The sequence below is a fragment of the Rhinatrema bivittatum genome, chromosome 17, assembly GCF_901001135.1.
Source record: "Rhinatrema bivittatum chromosome 17, aRhiBiv1.1, whole genome shotgun sequence".
NCBI classification, from domain to species: domain Eukaryota; kingdom Metazoa; phylum Chordata; class Amphibia; order Gymnophiona; family Rhinatrematidae; genus Rhinatrema; species Rhinatrema bivittatum.
The window spans coordinates 51,895,237-51,915,761 of NC_042631.1; the positions used below are offsets into that span (position 1 = coordinate 51,895,237).

Sequence of the window (20,525 nt, forward strand, 5' to 3'; positions counted from 1 at the left end):
CCACTCAAACTCCTCAAAACCATAACAGATTGCTAACTCCTTGGATTCAGCTCAGCTCACCGCATTGCAGGCCATTCCAGGCCTGGCCCAGCGAATCTCCCGAACAACAGAACTCACTGGATAACTTGTAGAGATGTGAATTGGAACCGGAATCTGCCAATAAAAAACCCACCCCGACCCTTTAAAACTAATCCCTTAGCACCCCCCCCCCCCCAAAAAACATTTTACAGGTACCTGGTGGTCCAGTGGGGGTCCCGGGAGCGATCTCCCGCTCCCGGGCCGTCGGCTGCCACTAATCAAAATGGCGCCGATGGCCCTTTGCCCTTACCATGTGACAGGGTATCCGTGCCATTGGCTGGCCCCTGTCACATGGTAGGAGCACTGGATGGCCCGCGCCATTTTTAAAGATGGCACTGTCCATCCAGTGCTCCCTCCATGTGACAGGGGCCGGCCAATGGCACGGATACCCTGTCACATGGTAAGGGCAAAGGCCATCGGCGCCATTTTTATTAGTGGCAGCCGATGGCCGGAGAGCGGGAGATCGCTCCCAGGACCCCCAGTGGACCACCAGGTACCTGTAAAATGTTTTTTTGGGAGGGTGGGGGAAGCTAAGGGATTAGTTTTAAAGAGTCGGGGTGGGTTTAGGGGTTATTTTTGTGTGCCGTTTTTCCCGCCCTCCCCCAAAACGATAAGAGAACCCCCACGAACAATATCGTGGAGTTTTCCTATCGTTTTGGAGGAGCCCCTGATTTCTGACGATTTTGAAAATATCGATGATATTTTCAATCGTCCGAAGCCCAATTCACATCCCTAATAACTTGACTGTTGCCTTTACCTTGTATTCATCTGTGTGTGCAACTGATTAAAGAAGTTACACCGCCAGAAGTGATGGTCAAGACTACTGTACCTCTCTCTGCTCCAACACGCTTCTCAGGGGAAGTTTGGAGATGTAGAGGATTTATCAACCAATGTTGCATGCACTTTTCTCTGCAGCCTAATCATTTCCCTACAGCTTATGCCAAGACCACCTATATCCTGTCTTATCTGGATGGAAGAGCACTGGCTTGGGCCTCTCCGACCTAATCATTTCCCTACAGCTTATGCCAAGACCATCTATATCCTTTCTTATATGGATGGAAGAGCACTGGCTTGGGCCTCTCCGCTGTGGGAGTGCAATGACCCTAACCTGCATGATCTTGTCGGGTTCCTGGAACTGTTCAGATCAGTATTCGATGACCCTGCCCGGTACACAACAACAGGATCTACATTGGTTCATCTGAAACAAGGTAATAAACCTTTACCAAACTTCACCATAGAATGCAAGACATTGGCTTCAGAACTACATTGGGACCCGAGATGCCTGAAGACCCACTTCTTTCAAGGCCTGAACTCCCAGTTAAAAGATGAGCTGGCAGCTCGAGAAATGTCTGAAACCTTAGAAGACTTGACGACGTTAGCTACAAGGATTGATCACTGACTTTGTGATATGGTTCAAGAGGTCAAGAGTCCCAGAAGACCTATCCAGGGAGAAACTCGAGTCAAGTCTGTACCTAAGCCTATACCCTCTGGTCCTGTTACTGGCGAAGAAGAACCAATGCAACTAGGCCGCAGTCATTTGATGTCTAAAGAGAGAAGAATGCGAAAGAGGTTGGGACTATGCATGTATTGTGGACAAGCTGATCATGCTGTACAAACATGCCCTATATGTCTGGGAAACTGGCAGACCTAAGTCCTGTGAGAGGACTCTTCTTAGGTCTAACTGCACCCTCTCCTCCACTCTCTCTTCCTGTATCCTTAATCTGCTGACCTCTAGAATATCAGACCCTTGCCCTAGTGGACTCTAGGGCAGGAGGAAATTTCATTTTAAAACGTCTAGTGGAACATTTACGAATCCCCACCACTACCATGACGTCTCTGCTGCTTTTGTCTTCAATTCATGGAGAGCCCTTACCAGATGAAGTAACCCTGCTTACAGAACCAGTGAGTTTACGTACCAGTGCTCTTCATACAGAGACTATTTCCTTCTTTGTGCTGGAGAAGGCCATGCACCCCTTAGTACTTGAGTTACCGTGCTTGCAGAAGCATATGCCACAATTCAACTGGACAACTCTGGCGCTTTCACATTGGGGTCCAGATTGCCATGGCAAATGCCTGATGGAAGTTTCTCCAATACCCTGCATGCCAACTACCCTGTTGTTGCCTGGGTTGCCGCCTCTTACGGTCACACTGCTTTTTAAGTAGGTCCAGTCGCAGGGAGGGCGACATCAGTTGGTAGGTGGTCCCATAGCAGGGAGGTGCGGCCTATCCCAGGGAGGATCCGGTGGATGGCTGCGGCGTGCTCCCGACCCCGATGGGTCCCAGGCCTTGCGAGGAGCGGTAGCGGAGGCGGCCGTGGGGCAAAGGAACTTGCCTGGACGAAGAGGTGCAGACACCCCCCCCCCCCCCTGGCCTTCTAGAACTCAACCCCTCCCCTCTTATTGAATTCATTTCAGTCAACATCAACATTGAAGCCCCAGCCATTATATTAGGAGACTTCAATCTCCTCGTAGACTCCTCCCCCCTTTCATCGTTCTGTAAAACCTTTCTTAACTCACTCCACGCCATTGGCTTTAAACAAATCATCTCTTTACCCACCCATAAAGCCGGGCACACCCTAGATCTTATTTTTATTAATTCCCGCATCCACTCTACCAACACACCCTCACACACCCCTGTTCCATGGTCGAACCCTACTCTCCATAAATGCGCCAACCATTTGCAACCCTGCTCCAAGTACCACCATTGTCTTCAGAAAATCCTGCTCCAGCGAGGACCTCATCTCAGCTTTTTCCAGTTCTCTGTCCAAACTCGACTGCACCAATCCTGAAGCTGCACTTACCTCTTGGAGCAACCTCACTCATGACATTGCAAATAATTTATGTCCGATCACCAGACATGATCTGAACCCATCTTCAAAAAATCTAAAACCATGGTATACCGCTGAGTTAAAAAAAATGAAAAATAAACTCAGACAGAGAGAGAGAATCTGGCATAAAGACCCCTCTCTCCTCAACAAGCCTCCACCTACAAATCTGCCCTTCACTGCTACAGACTCTCCACACTTAATGCCAAACGCGACTTTTACGCCTCTAAAATACATGAATACATGTACAACCCCAAAGCCCTTTTCTCCTACGTTGCAGATCTCACCAAGTCCACCCCTCCCTCATCCCTGATAATGAAGCTAGTAGCAAATGTGAAGAACTAGCACTCTACATCCACAACAAAATAGCAAACATCCTCCTCAGATTCCCTCTCACCCCTCATCCTATCCCCACGGGCCCATGCCTAACTTCTGCCATCCTTGACTCTCTCGACCTCACCTCCTCCAAGGAAATTGAATCAATTCTCAAAAAGATTAAACCTGCATCCCACCCTACAGACACCATCCCCACTAAAGCTCTCCTAACGATTCCTAACACCATCGCCAAACCATTAGCTGACATTGTCCACTGCTCCCTCTCCTCTGGCATAGTCCCAGACACACTCAAGTATGCAGTGGTCAAACCCTCGCTCAAAAAACCATCGTTCGATCCTAATGACCCAGCCAATTTCCATCCCATCTCAAACCTCCCATTTATCTCTAAAATCATGGAAAAGGTAGTCAACTCCCAACTAATGGACTACCTCGAAAATAACAATATCCTTCACCCCTCACAATTCGGTTTTCGCAAGCATTTCAATACTGAAACCCTCCTACTCTCACCCTCTCTGACCACCTTATTAGAGGCATGGACCAAGGTCATTGCTACATCCTTGCCCTCCTTGACATTTCCTCTGCGTTTGATACAATAAGCCACAATCACCTCCTCTCCCGCCTATCTGAGTTAGGCCTCCCAGGTTCAGCTCTCCAGTGGTTTAAATCATACCTGTCTAATAGACAATTCTCAGTCAAAATAGGCTGAATCCACTCATTACGCCCTCACCCAAGGAGTTCATCAAGGTTCCTCCCTCTCATCCACCCTATTCAATATTTACCTTACACCCCTCTGCCAGCTCCTATCTGACCTTGGCCTCAAATTCTACCTATATGCCGATGATGTCCAAATCATCATACCTATTCATGACTCTATATCCGATTCCCTATAACTCTGGGGGAAATGTCTTGTTGCCATTAACACCCTACTCACTAATCTCCATCTTGCCTTGAACACCTGCAAAACTGAACTGCTCTTCATTTCCCAACACCAATCCCCTAAACCCTCCCTTGCAAACGACCCGGCATATAGTTTCATCTCCTCTCAGCTTTTTGTACGCGACCTCTGTGTTCTGATTGACCAGCAATTGAACCTAAAAAAATACATCAACACAATCCTCAAGGAAGGTTTCTTCAAGCTCAATGTTATGAAAAAACTAAAATCCTTACTCCATACTAATGATTTCCATACCGTCATCCAGGCCACCCTCTCATCTAAAATGGACTACTGCAACTCCCTTCTAGGTCTCCCCCACTCCACCATAAAACCGCTTCAAATGCTACAGAATGCGGTAGCGAGGACCATCTCAAATGCCCGAAAATCAGACTATATTACTCCCAACCTTAAAGACCTTCACTGGTTCCTGATCCCCTCACGTATCCTCTATAAAACCCTTACTATCATTCACAAATCCATCTACACACACGATTCCAACTGGCTTGATGAGCTATTCCACCCCACACTCTCTAACCGCCCTACCAGACCAACCAATAAAGGAACCCTCCATGTGCCATCCCTCAAGAAGGCACACCTTACCTCCATGAGGGATCGTGCCCTTTCCATTGCTGGGCCTACCCGCTGGAACTCTCTACCAACTGACCTCCGGCTTGAGCCTTGTACCATCAAATTCAGAACTAAATTAAAGACCTGGCTCTTCAAACAGGCTTACCCCGAGTAGATCCCCTGCACTCTTAACCCTTGCTGCATCAGCACTTAACTTTGTACGTGGGTTCAGGTTATGTTACATTGTTGACTTGTTAGTTTTTACACAATCTGTTGCTCTTCTTTACCAGTTCCTTGCTATTTCTCTTTGTTTCTATGTAATCCCATCCCCAGTACCTGTTTAATGTAATTTCCAACTTCAGTTCTGATGTAAACCAATATGATGTATCTACTAATACTGGTATAAAAAAACCTTTAAATAAATAAATGTATTTTCCAAAGAAGCCACTGATGTATTGCCTCCACACAGATCATATGACTGTGCCATCAATTTGAAGCCTAACACTGAATCACCCAAAGGAAGGGTTTACCCTCTCTCTGTAGTAGAAAACAAAGCGACGTCAGAGTACATCCAGGAGAATCTTCAGAAAGGCTTCATACGACCCTCCAAATCTCCTGCCAGCGCAGACTTCTTCTTCGTGGGGAAGAAGGATGGAACCTGACGTCCATGTATTGATTACAGAGGTCTAAACGAGATCACTGTAAAAGATCGCTATCCCTTACCACTCATCTCTGAGCTATTCGATAGACTGTAGGGAGCCAAGATATTCTCCAAGCTTGATCTCAAAGTAGCCTATAATCTTGTTCGCATCCACTCTGGCAATGAATGGAAGATGGCTTTTAATACCCGGGATGGACACTTTGAATACCTGGTGATGCCCTTCGGCCTGTGCAATGCCCCTGCTGTCTTCCAAAACATGATGAACGACATTCTGCGTGATTTACTCTATCAATGTGTCATCGTGTACTTAGACGACATCTTGATATTTTCCCAGGACCTGAATACCCATATGGAAGATGTCAAAAGAGTGCTGCTGAGACTTCGTGAGCACCGCTTATACGCCAAGTTGTCTAAATGCAAGTTCCACAAGGAATCTGTGCCCTTCTTAGGGTACATTGTTTCGAACAAAGGGTTCCAGATGGATCCTCAGAAGCTTGAGAGCATTCAAAAATGAACTCAACCCACTGGTCTAAAAGCTCTTAGACAATTTCTGGGATTTACCAACTACTACAGAACTTTCGTCAAGAATTACTCTTCACTGACTGTTCCCTTAACAGCAATGACTAAGAAAGGTGCCAACATTGCCAATTGGTCTGTGGAAGCTGTGACAGCATTTCAGAAACTAAAAGATGCCTTCTCAAGTAAACCATGTCTCCACCATCCAGATCCTGCACGTCCCTTCATTGTGGAGGTCGATGCCTCGGATGTAGGCATAGGTGCCAACGTTGCCAATTGGTCTATGGAAGCTGTGACAGCATTTCAGAAACTAAAAGATGCCTTCTCATGTAAACCATGTCTTCACCATCCGGATCCTGCATGTCCCTTCATTGTGGAGGTTGATGCCTCGGATGTAGGCGTAGGGGCCATGCTAAGCCAGAGCAGTGACTCTAAGATCTTGCATCCATGTTCTTTCTTCTCCCGATGCTTCTCGCCAGTGGGGAAGAACTACGGCATTGGGGATAAAGAACTACTGGCAATAAAGATGGCATTTGAAGAGTGGTGCCCCTGGCTAGAAGGTGCACAGCATCAGATCTCTGTTTTCACTGATCACAAAAATCTGGAGTACCTCTGTCACGCCCAGCACCTTAACCATAGACAGGCGAGATGGTCCCTGTTCTTCAACAGATTTTATTTTGTGCTGAAATATCTCCCTGGAGATAAAAACGTCAGAGCAGATGCCCTATCTCGCTCGTTTCTCTCTGAAGACATATCTGATTAACCTCAGCATATCATCGACCCAAAGAGAGTTATTCTATCAGCTACTCATCCGGTGCCCTCGGGCAAGACCATTGTACCCTGCAACCTAAGAAAGAAACTGTTAGCATTGTCTCACAATTCTAAACTGGCTGGACACTCTGGTCAACGAAGAACTCTGGCTAAGCTACAGAAGTACTTCTGGTGGCCGTCCATGAAGGAAGACATGTTGCGTACGTAGCTTCCATTCACCAAATGTGCCAGACAGAAACCTCCGCCCGGACGTCCTTGGGGCCTGCTTCAACCCTTGCCAGAACCAGATTAACCCTGGACTCACATTGCCACATACCTCTTTCTGGAGGTAGCAATACCATCTGGGTTACAGTGGATCGATTCTCGAAGATGGCTCACTTCCTGGCTCTTCCTGGCTTGCCTTCAGCCATGGAACTTGCAAAACTATTCATCAGCCACATCTTTCGCATACACGGCATGCCTAAACACATTGTCTCTGACAGAGGAGCTCAATTCACAGCTAAATTCTGGAAGGCTTTGTGCAAGAAGTTTGACATCATACTTGACTTCACTTTGGCGAATCATCCTCAGTCGAATAGCCAAACTGAGAGAATGAATAGAACTCTCAAGCAGTTCCTTCCTGTCTATGTTGGTTCACGTCAGAATGAATAGGCTGAAATGTTACCCTGGGCTGAATTTGCCATCAACTCCCATCCAGCATCAACTACTGGATCTACACCTTTTGAAGTGGTCTATGGAGGACAACCCTTACCACCTTTACCACTTCCACTTTCAGTGTCATCCACGGCAGCTCAATCTACTGCCAAAGATATACAACAACTCTGGAGAAAGGCTATGATGCTCACCACTGCAAGGCTCCTGACTTCAAGCCTGGTGACAAGGTCTGGCTATCTACAAAACATCTAAGACTCAAGCTACTATCAGCTCGATTTTCTCCACACTATGTCGGACCCTTTCCTATCCTTCGACGATTGGGTAAACTCACTTACAGTCTGAAACTTCCTCCAGGGATGAAGCTTCATAATGAAGCTTCATAATGCGTTCCATGTCTCACTACTGAAACCGCTTATCCTTAGCGGGTTTTCCACCAAGTCACCTGAACCTACCCCTATTGATGCAGAAGAAGACATTGAATATAAGGTTGATGCCATCCTTGATGTAAGGAAGAGAGGCAGAGTTTGGAAATACCTCCTGTCATGGGAGGGATACGGACCTGAAGAAAACTCTTGGGAACCTTTGGCTAATATCATGGACAAGGAGATGCTTCGTCAGTGCCACCGATCGCATTCTCAAAAACCAAGACCAGGTAGGGGGTCAGGAGGAGGCCCTTTGAAGGAGGGTAGTGTTGTGTCCGTCGGTCTCAGACGGTTTCGACCTCTGTGCCTCACCTTTCTTCATGCTTTCTCCACTAGCCGTGGGAAGATGGCTACTGCTGCGTCTGCAAGCCGCTCTCCCCAGCATCCCCGGAACGGCTATTGCAAGGCTATCCATCATGTTTCTCCTGAGGACCTCCATGTTGCACGCACGCATGCCACCCACGTCGTTATCCACGTCATGGCGGGAACCTTGGGGGCGTCGTCCTTGAGTGACGTCACGCCATCCGGGTATTTAACCTGCCCTTCGTTTGCTAACAGATTGAGTTCGCAAGGATTGGAATGCCTCCAGTCTAAGCTACTCTGCCGCTTCCTTGCTGCCGCTGGAAGCTCTCTCTGCCCTTGGGGGCCCTATGCTTTCTTTCAGGTGCCTATCCGGGATATCAGGTACTCGCTCCTCAAGGGCCTGCACTCCCTGCCTTGGTGCCTGTAATCCAACTACTTCTGCCTGCTGGGATCTACATCTTTACAGCTACAACTAAATGAGTAATCTAACCTTTGTCAGTCTGTCTCACCTACAGCTCAATACTGGGAACCTGCATCGGAACTCCCTATACCACCATTGTGGGACGGGTCTCCTCTGCCAAGGGCCCCTAGACTGCCTCTACTGGATCACTTCACTACTGCCACCTCTGGTGGTATCTTCAAGCTGTACAATAAAAGACAAATCTTATAGAAACATAGAAATGACGGCAGAAGAAGACCAAACGGCCCATCCAGTCTGCCCAGTAAGCTTTGCACTTTTTTTTTTCTCATACTTCTGTTAGTCTTGGCTCTTAGTAACCTTTTGGTTCTATTTCCCTTCCACCTCCACCATTAATGTAGAGATCAGTATTGGAACTGCATCTAAATGAATATCTAGCTTAGTTAGGGGTAGTAACCACCGCAATAAGCAAGCTACACCCATGCTTTTGTTTACTCGGACTATGTAATTCAGTCCTTGTTGGTTGTTGTCTGGATATAGATCCACTTTTCTTCATTCCCCCTGTCGTTGAAGCAGAGAGCTATTCTGGATATGCGTGAAGTATCGGTCTTTCTCTCCTGCCGTTGAAGCAGAGAGCCATGCTGGATATGCGTGAAGTATCGGTCTTTCTCCCCTGCCGTTGAAGCAGAGAGCCATGCTGGATATGTGTGAAGTATCGGTCTTTCTCCCCTGCCGTTGAAGCAGAGAGCCATGCTGGATATGCGTGAAGTATCAGTCTTTCTCCCCTGCCGTTGAAGCAGAGAGCTATGCTGGATATGCGTGAAGTATCGGTCTTTCTCCCCTGCCGTTGAAGCAGAAAGCTATGCTGGATATGTATTAAAAGTGAAGTATCAGGCTTATTTGGTTTGGGGTAGTAACCGCCGTAACAAGCAAGCTACTCCCCACTTTTTTGTGAATGCAAATCCTTTTTTCCACTTTTCCTCTTGCCGTTGAAGCTTAGAGCATTGTTGGAGTCGCATTAACTGTGTGAATGTTTATTGAATAAGGGTATTATCTTCAGGCAGTAGCCGTCATTCCCGCCAGCCACCCACTCTTCATTCACGTCCTTTAGGCTTTATGGATCCACAGTGTTTATCCCACGCCCCTTTGAAGTCCTTCACAGTTCTGGTCTTCACCACTTCCTCCGGAAGGGCATTCCAGGCATCCACCACCCTCTCCGTGAAGAAATATTTCCTGACATTGGTTCTGAGTCTTCCTCCCTGGAGTTTCAAATCGTGACCCCTGGTTCTGCTGATTTTTTTCCGACGGAAAATGTTTGTCATAGTCTTTGGATCATTAAAACCTTTCAAGTAGCTGAAAGCATGTATCATATCACCTCTGCTCCTCCTTTCCTCCAGGGTGTACATATTTAGATTCTTCAATCTCTCCTCATAAGTCATTCGATGAAGACCCTCCACCTTTCTGATTGCCCTTCTCTGGACCGCCTCCATCTTGTCTCTGTCTCTTTGGAGATTCGGTCTCCAGAACTGAACATAGTACTCCAGGTGAGGCCTCACCAAGGACCTGTACAAGGGGATAATCACTTCCCTTTTCTTACTCGATATTCCTCTCTCTATGCAGCCCAGCATTCTTCTGGCTTTAGCTATCACCTTGTCACATTGTTTCGCCGACTTCAGATCATTAGACACCATCACCCCAAGGTCTCTCTCCTGCTCCGTGCACATCAGCCTTTCTCCCCCCATCGAATACAGTTCATTCGGATTTCCACTCCCCATATGCATGACTCTGCACTTCTTGGCATTGAATCTCAGCTGCCATATCTTCGACCACTCTTCCAGCTTCCTTAAATCCCGTCTCATTCTCTCCACTCCTTCCGGCGTGTCCACTCTGTTGCAGATCTTTGTGTCGTCCGCAAAAAGACAAACCTTACCTTCTATCCCGTCTGTGTTTACGTGTCTCGAGTCTAGCCTAGTACTGCGGTTCCTCACGGGGCTCCTTCCCGTGGGAGTGGCCATCACTGCAGTAACCAAGAATCCACTCAAACCCCTCAAAACCATAACATTGACATGCTAGCATGTCATAGGGGATTTTAAAATCCATGTTGACATTTTCCCTTGCACAGAAAGCTGTGAAATTGTCTTAACTTCGATGGGATCATTGGGATGGGAGCAATTGATAAATCAGCCCCCTCACTCTTATGGGTACACTTTGGCCTTGGTATTTGTTAAAACTTATTCTCCTCACTTTTATTCTTTTAGGGTGAACTTTTAAAAGTGTACCTTGATCTGACCATTATTTAATTGAGGTACAGGCCTCTCTTAGAAAAAATAAGCCTAATCTCATTGGTCCTGATCTAAAAATAAGTACATGTAATCAACTTGATGTTGACTATCTTCATGAAATTTGGCCGCCAAAAATACAGGATGCCAATATATCCAATGCTGATGAAGCTGTGATCTTTTGGAGGGAATCCTTAGAGGAAACTCTTGATGTAGTAGCCCCCTCTGAAGAATAGATTAAATAGAGTCCCATGAAACAACAACTTAGTCGCCTTGAATGTCTTTGAAGAACATCTAAACTGAATTCTGATTGAGAAGCATGTCTCTCTAAACTTAAGGATTACCAGACTGAAGCTGAATCACAGAAATGTCGCTTTTTAGGAAGACAGATCCCCTAGTCAACCACATGATTTATTTTACCTAGTAAAATCTCTGACTTCTTTTCCTGCTAATAGGCATTCCCAGACAGATTTAAATGCCCAGAGCATTGGCTCCTTTTTAAAAAAAAAAAATTCCTTTTCATTTCCAAACGTAACAATGGCTGATCACTATGATGGAGAAATTTTATGGGAATCACTTGAGTTGTTAAGTTCATCAGAAATACAAGAGATGATTAGTGGCATGAACAGGGTCAGTTTGCAGGAAAATATCAGCCCTGTGGATTTTTTTTAAAAACTGGCCCACAGGTATTTGTCTATCTCCCTTGTGTGTTTACCATGTAGCATGTATTTCAACAGTTCCCAAAAGCATGCCAAACTGACCCATCATAGGTACATCATGTGGCCTGGAGTCTGGCAGAACTGAGCCAAAAAATCTCCAAAATAAATGTTACATTTTTCCTTAATAATTAGGTAGTAGAACACACCCTAGACCAGGGGTGAGCAAACAGAGCTGCTTGCCTTCTTCCATCAATGCTATCAGTTGCCATCTGACCCCAAGTCTGATTACATCTCTCATAATTATATCTTGGACTCCTGGTCTGGTTTTAAAGTCTTTTGCCAACAAGCAGCTCTTGAACCAGTTGCTGTAAAGTTCAATGGGTTTGTGGTTGGCGCTGCCTAGAGAGGTCCACTAGGCCCACACTGTCAGCTCATGAGGAGTCCAAGTAATGCATGGATCTGGGCAGGCCAAGGCAGCAGACAGCAGAACTGGAAGACAGGCCAGGGGTCAAGGTCGACAGCAGAATGACATCAAGTCCAGAGCCAATGTCTAAGTCCAGGAAGTCAAGCCAAGGAAAGAAGAGACAGGGGAAGGACCAACAAGACAGACAGGGATGAACCAGACAAGGCAAGCAAGGAACCAGGAAAAAGAAGCAAGGTAGAGGACTAGGACCAGAAAAAGGAACAAGATAAGGAGTGAAGCAACACGCACTGGAACAAGAAGCACCAGGGGACCTGTTGCTGAGGCATCTGAAGCATGTTTATATAGGCAGGGCCCTATGATATCATAAAAGGGTGCTGCAGGGACTTTTTTCTTTATGAATTGGGACACTGGGCACATATGGCCCTTGGGAGTGAGTTTGGGAGCCTTGTAGAGATGACAGCATCCTTGTTGCAGGTGTGGCCTGCTTGGCAGTATCTCTGTCATGAAGATTGTTTGCTGGCGTTGGGAATAAGTGCGACAGCTCAAGGGGCCATCCTGTGAATCATCAGTCATGACAGTTGCTATGTAATATGACAATCACACTGCCAGCCAGTGTCAGACACACACAGTCTCTCAGACACAAACACCCATAAACACTCTTTCAGACACCAACTTTCAAGTAAATTTTAAATGGGCTATGCACGTAAATTTCGGGGTTTACGCATGTGGCTGGGCCTTGAGCGCACCGCGTGGATTTTACAATGGGCTCGGCCACACATGTAAACCCCAGTATACGCCGAAGTGCCGGGCCTCTCCTAAAGGGCAGGGCGGGGCAGGGCGGGCCGGGACAGTGCCATTCGACGCTGTCCCGAGGAAGCATGCACTGGTAGCAGGCTGGTGCGTGGAGATTACTTCTGCTCCAGAGGAGCAATAAGTACCAAAATAAAAAATTTGGAGATAGTTAGGTTAAGTTTAGGGGGAGGAGAGGGGAAGAGGGAGGGAGGTTAGGTAGGGAAGTTCCCTCCATGTGTGCAGCACCGGGAACTATGTGCACATGGAAATGCACGGGTCTTAACATTTTGAGTCTGAAAGAAGGTGTGTGTGGGTGTCTTTCTCTCTCTCTCTCTCTACACACACACACTCTTGCTCTCAGTGCATGGGTGTGTCATAAAGAAAGTGTGCTTATGGGTGTCTTTCTGTGTTAGGTAGAAAGATATACACACACACACACACCCCTCCATCTCTCACTCTCTCACTCTCTCTCTCTCTCTCTCTGACACACACATTCTGTCATTGTGCTGCTGCTCATATGCTTACAGTGAGTACCCCCGCTCCAGTACTGCCATTTCATTATCTAAAATATTTTGCTTGCTGCCAGCCTTTCCCCAGCCTGCAGCAGCCTTCTCCCTCTCTCTCATTCCCACTCCAAGAGACTCACTGGTTTCACAGCCAGCTGACCCTTTCAGGAGGAAAGCCCAGCCTATAGAAGCCTCCCCAACACTGCACAGCACTTCCTCTTGGCCTACCTCCTCCCTTTTTGTAACTGTAGTTTGCCTCCACTTCTCTGTAGCTGCCCCCCCCCCCCCCACGCCACCATTCCAGTACATTCCCACTGGCTAAGTGCTACAGATTCTGCTGCTTGTATGGTTCCCCAGGCTCTGCACTGCCTACCTACTCTAAAGGAGGGAATGGGAGACAAAACTAATCTATGCTGTTTCTCCAGGGCTTAAAAAGAAAAATGAAGCCCTGGCCAAGACTAGAAAACCACAGGACCCAAAGCAGCAAAGCTGTGGAATCCTGCTTTCCCAAGTGGATCCAGCGCAGCAAGGGCTGGTGCATGGGTATTACAGTAGGAAAATCTTATAGCCTTGTACCCCTTAGCCGCTCCTTCCCTACACATAATAAAAATTATACATTTATAACAGTGTTTACATTAAAAAGGCCATTCAAAGTACAGTCATATGAGGTAAACTCACAGCATGTACATTATATTTACATGTGCTTCTGTGGTACCAACCAGAAATCCCTGCAAAATAAAAAATAAAGAGAGACTTGGATCCCATATTGCATTAAGCCTATTGTAACACATATTGGATGTGAGTTCGACTCTCAGAAAGCCTAGGGTAAGCTGAATTACAATTAAAATATCGTAAAACTCCAATACCAAAACAGCAATACAGCCAGCATTCAAACAATTATAACTGTACCTATGAAAAGGCAACACTACAAATATTACACCAGGCCTTAAAACACCAAGGGGGTTATTTTCTAAGCACTTATCGCATGCATTAGGGCCTTTCGCATGCGAAAAGGGCTTTTTCGCAGGGTAACATTAAAATTAGGGGGAGCGGAGGAGTCGGGGCGGAGTTAGGGAGGAATCGGCGGCACTGCTGCCAGCAAACATCGCCGGTAGTAGCGCGGGGAATAGCACCACCTTTTATGGTGGTGCTATGCCCACGATAGCCTGCAGCCGGCCGCACCGTGGCAGGCAAAATTGCACCGCCATGGTGCGATTGGCTGTGGGCTATCGCCTGCCCGCCCGCCCCTTCCTTCACCCCCCCTGCCCCCTTTAGCACAGACTTCATCATTCCGCACAGAATGATGAATCCTGGCCCAAGTTGGAAACCAGAACATGCTAAGCTGCTATAGATCCCTACACAAAACTACATGCTAGCAGAATACTTCATCTCAGTTTCACATACCGAACACAGATAGACCCTCGCCAAATACAGAATAAAGACACCAGAAAATATAAATAGAAACATGCAGACAAAAGCAACTGGAAACCATAAGGTAGGCCTTGTATGTAGCACAACAATGGAAAAACAGAAACATCAAAACATTTTCCATTGGGTATTACATTTCATAAGATAAGTATGACAATTATTTTGTGTTAACATTTTATTTAATGATACACATATACAGTGTTTTGTAAAGACATTAAAAGATATTTAGGTATAGGGTAGTGAACCGGTGAATAAGGAATCAATAGCGTTGGCCTCTGAAGACTGCTTGAGGGCCCATTACATGGCATGAGGCAGCAGATTACACCGTTTGCGCATTTTTTCTTATACCGGTGTCAGTATTTTTGTTTGTTGATGTATTTTGCTGTTTTGTATTTACTAGATTATTCCTCTCTCTTTGTTTTTGATTTTTTTATTATATTTGGGGAGAGTCCACTGTTTTTTAAAAACAGAAACATCATCATTTCTCATAAAACAAAATCACAGCCGCATTACAAGAAGGAGCTGGGGAGACCACGTGGCCAGCTAGACTGACCCACCAGGGCATGCCCGATCTCCCAGTAGGCCAGTCCACCCCTGCCAATGCCTTTTTTAAATGTCTTAGGACTGAATTAGCACACTACCTATGCTCTGTTGTGAATTTCTCTCTACAAGAAGGCCATGTCCCTATTCCTCTAAAATCTACTACAGTGAAATCTGCACTAAAATAAGCAGATAGTAATAAGATAGCTAACTATTGCCCAATTTCAAGCCTGCTGTTTGTTTCTAAACTGCTTGAGAAAGCTCTACTGAAGCAGTTACAACATTTTATGGACAGACGATTACCAATATGGTTTTCGTGCAAATCATAATCCAGAGACTTTACTGCTTTCTTTATTTGATGTTTTCCGATGTGGATTTGATTGTGGGACTGAGTTCTTCTTGTGCTGCTTAACTTAACTGCGGCATTTGATACCATTGACAAAATTCTTGTTAAATGCCTGAGTGACGTTGGGATTGATACTTTAGTTTTACAGTGGTTCTCTGCTTTCTTACATGTTAGAACTCAATGTAAAGTGCTTCCTGGGCAGAAATCAGATATTTTTAGCTTAAGTACAGGTGTGATCCAGGGATCAGCTCTTTTGGCCTCTTTTATTTAAGATATATATATATATATATATAGTATTTTAACCATTTGTCATGTTTTGCCTGATCTAGATGTTGGATATTGTATCTATGCAAATACCGTTTTTATTCCGATCAAAAATTCCTATAATGAAGCGCTAGTTAGAATTTCAAAATGTCTGACTACACTTAAATTGTGACTAACAACAAGCTTTTACTTATTATGAATAAAACAGAAATTATGTATTTAGTTCTATATCCTGTACAAGCTATCCCCAGTTCATTGAGTATTGAAGGGGCACAAATCCTAGGCTCGTAGACTTTGAATTATTTTGGATTCTTCATTGCCATTAAAGCCTCACATCAGCTAGGTTGTAAAAAGTGCCTATTACAAGCTTCATATGCTGAGTACACTTTGCCCGTATCTTAATGAAATTACCTAAAAACTGTAGTATATTCTTTGGCCATGTCTTCTCCAGACTACTGTATTGTTTTGTACATTGGCCTTCCTCAAGCTACCATTAAAGCACTACTTTGGTGACAACAGTGGGAGGGGTGCCATTGCCACTAGCAGGAAGGTTTTGCAGCGGCACAGAGCAGTGACATACTAGTGGGGTTTCCACTATCCGCCAGCAAAAGCAAGGTCCTATGGAAGAGGCTAACAGAAGAAGAAGAGGCCCAGCGGTGCTGACGGCATTTCCCGGAGCCAGTGGCAGAAGAAGAGGCCCAGCGGCATGTGTGGGTGTGTGTGTATGAGGCTGTGTGTGCATATGAGGGTGTGTGTTTGTGTGTATGTGTTTGTGTATATGAAGGTGTGCGTGTGTATGAGAGGGTGTGTGCATGTGTGTATGAGAGGGTGAATGTGTGTGTGTGTGTGTGTGTGTGTGTATGAAGGTATGTGTGTGTATGAGAAGGATGCCTGTGTGTGTATGAGACGGTGAGTGTATAGAAGAGTGAGTGTGTGTGTGCCTGTATATATATATATATATATATATATATATATATTTATTTATGAACTTTTAATATACCGATATTCGTGGGACACATCATACCGGTTCACAATAAACTCATGGAGAAAAGGAAATAGAAATATATGAGAGGGTGCCTGTAGGTGTATATGTGTGAGAGGCTGCCTTTGTGTGCGAATGAGAGGGTGCCTGTGTGTGGGGATGGGGTGAAAGAGAGGAAGCATGTGTGTGTGTTCATGGGCAAGACAGGAATCGTTTGTGAGAGATACAGAAGGAAGTGTGTATGTGTGTGAGAGAGAGAGACTGAAGAAACGTGTATCTGTCTCTTTCACACACACACTCAAGCTCCCTCTGTCTCTCACTAAGCATGTAAGTGTGTGAGAGACAGAGGAAGCATATTTTGTTTGTGTCTCTGTGTGTGTTCACGATAATCTCAGGGTGACAGGTATGGAGAGTGGGGGATTTTTAAAATCCTTATTAGATTTAATTACTGGGTGTTATTTGATGTCTGCCATTTTGAAATATTTTATCGATGTTTAGGAAATTTTAAAAAATTTGTACAGGAGCTTCTAATTATATTGAATATTCTATTCATCAGCTGTTTTGAAATGTATATTTTTAGTATGGGTTTACTATTCTGATTGATTTATATATCTTGATTGCATTGTTTTGAGGAATAGTGATTTTCTGCTTTTTCATTGTTGCACTGCATACAGAATCTGGCTTGTGATTTCCAGTTTAGTTTTTAACTGCATGTGTGCGTGTGTGGGAAAGAGAGAGAGATAGAGGAAGCGTGTGTATATGTGTGCTTAGCGTGTGAGAGAAACACAGAGGAAGCATGTCTGTGTGTGAGAGAGATGGAGGAAGCATGACTGTGTGTGAGAGAGACACAGAGGAAGTGTGTGTGTGTGAGAGGTACAGAGAAAGTGTATGTGTGTGTGTGTGTCTCACACAGACACATACTCTCTCTGTCTGTCACCAAGCATGTGTGTGTGTTTAAGAGAGAGGGAGCATATTGTGAGTGTGTGTGTGTGTACATGCGTGCCCCCAGTCTAAGGATGACAGATATGGAGAGCGGGAGATTTTTAAAATCCTTATTAGTTTTAATTATTGGGTTTTATTTGATGTGTCTGCTGTTCTGAAATATTTTATCGATTTTTAGGAAATTTTAAAATTCTATATTGGGGGGGGGGGGGGGGGGCAAAGATGTATCCGCCCCTGGTGCCAAATACTTTAGGTAAGCCTCTGAGCACTACAATATGTCCAGAATTTGGCTACTAGAATTGTATCTGGGACGCCAGTCCATCAACATATTACCTCAGTTTTAATGAATTATCATTGGTTACCAGTAAATTGGCAGATTGAATTTAAAATTTTAAAAGGTCTTTAATAGCCTTGTGCCAACTAGTTTTAATGCCTCTCTGAAATTTTATCAGCTGTCCTGGCCTCTCAGATCATCTCACACAGACTAGATGAATCACGTGAACAGCTTTTTTAGGTGAAAGGTCCTGAGCTTTGGAACTCCTTTCCTCACCCTTTAAAAGAGAAGATCTCACTTCTAAAATTCAGAAAATTGGTTAAGTTTTTCCTTTTCCGAAAAGCTTTTAGCTAACTGTTTCTATGTGCATAAGGCAGGTTTTGACACAGGCTCGAGAAAGTTTTAATGTTTACATTATGCAGCTGACTGTATTAGGTTGTATGGCATGGCCAATGAGCTAATTGCAGGGAATTAACTGCATTACAGGGAGTTCACATTTTTATTTTATTTTATGTTTTATCTTTTTATTTCTGTTATTGCTTAATGTGTATATCTGTTTTAAATGACGTTATGCCATATTTTGACTCTACTACTGATTTTATGAATGTAAATTTGGAAACTGCCTGGGAATTTTGATATAGAGCCACCCCTAGACTACCAAAAATTAAGTTAAAGTATGGAGGGGGTTTTAGGGGGGTCTACCTAGATCACCAGGGATTTATTTAATGGAAGAGAGGGGCCTCTAGACCCTAGGGACTAGGTGTTCTTTATTGGGGAGCAGGGAAGTCTCAGAAGGGGCAGAGAGGGGTCAAATGATGGGGTAGTTAGAACCCTGAGGAGGATTTTTCTTTCAAAGGGAAGGAGTTTGGGTAGGGGGCGAGGCTTCGCCGTACAACAATGCCATCATTTAAATTTTTTTTTTTAACATAGGCCTCCTCAATAGGCAGAGGGGGTCTCCAAAGACCCCCGGGGGAATTTTTCACTTTGGGAGCGTCATTTTGGGTTACTGCAGACCTTTCAAGACGATGGTGCCCCTGTACAAAGGGAGCTGCCATCGTGCGTTTTTCAAGGCTCTCCGCAATATTTATTTCTCTCAGAGTTTTTCCATGGGAAAATACATCACGGAGAACTCACAATGATATTTTCTCATGGAGGGGCAAAATATTGCAGGAATGCTTCCCCACAGAACTGAACATAGTACTCCAGGTGAGGCCTCACCAAGGACCTGTACAAGGGGATAATCACTTCCCTTTTCTTACTCGATATTCCTCTCTCTATGCAGCCCAGCATTCTTCTGGCTTTAGCTATCACCTTGTCACATTGTTTCGCCGACTTCAGATCATTAGACACCATCACCCCAAGGTCTCTCTCCTGCTCCGTGCACATCAGCCTTTCTCCCCCCATCGAATACAGTTCATTCGGATTTCCACTCCCCATATGCATGACTCTGCACTTCTTGGCATTGAATCTCAGCTGCCATATCTTCGACCACTCTTCCAGCTTCCTTAAATCCCGTCTCATTCTCTCCACTCCTTCCGGCGTGTCCACTCTGTTGCAGATCTTTGTGTCGTCCGCAAAAAGACAAACCTTACCTTCTATCCCGTCTGTGTTTACGTGTCTCGAGTCTAGCCTAGTACTGCGGTTCCTCACGGGGCTCCTTCCTGTGGGAGTGGCCATCACTGCAGTAACCAAGAATCCACTCAAACCCCTCAAAACCATAACATTGACATGCTAGCATGTCATAGGGGATTTTAAAATCCATGTTGACATTTTCCCTTGCACAGAAAGCTGTGAAATTGTCTTAACTTCGATGGGATCATTGGGATGGGAGCAATTGATAAATCAGCCCCCTCACTCTTATGGGTACACTTTGGCCTTGGTATTTGTTAAAACTTATTCTCCTCACTTTTATTCTTTTAGGGTGAACTTTTAAAAGTGTACCTTGATCTGACCATTATTTAATTGAGGTACAGGCCTCTCTTAGAAAAAATAAGCCTAATCTCATTGGTCCTGATCTAAAAATAAGTACATGTAATCAACTTGATGTTGACTATCTTCATGAAATTTGGCCGCCAAAAATACAGGATGCCAATATATCCAATGCTGATGAAGCTGTGATCTTTTGGAGGGAATCCTTAGAGGAAACTCTTGATGTAGTAGCCCCCTCTGAAGAATAGATTAAATAGAGTCCCATGAAACAACAACTTAGTCGCCTTGAATGTCTTTGAAGAACATCTAAACTGAATTCTGATTGAGAAGCATGTCTCTCTAAACTTAAGGATTACCAGACTGAAGCTGAATCACAGAAATGTCGCTTTTTAGGAAGACAGATCCCCTAGTCAACCACATGATTTATTTTACCTAGTAAAATCTCTGACTTCTTTTCCTGCTAATAGGCATTCCCAGACAGATTTAAATGCCCAGAGCATTGGCTCCTTTTTAAAAAAAAAAATTCCTTTTCATTTCCAAACGTAACAATGGCTGATCACTATGATGGAGAAATTTTATGGGAATCACTTGAGTTGTTAAGTTCATCAGAAATACAAGAGATGATTAGTGGCATGAACAGGGTCAGTTTGCAGGAAAATATCAGCCCTGGGGATTT

General features: G+C 44.9%; 1 protein-coding gene across 1 annotated transcript in view; it reads left to right on the top strand.

The window, feature by feature from the left end:
• Positions 1-20,525, top strand: part of PGGHG (protein-glucosylgalactosylhydroxylysine glucosidase) — a 270,873-nt gene that overhangs the window by 45,514 nt on the left and 204,834 nt on the right. The gene's annotated exons all lie outside the window — the stretch shown is intronic.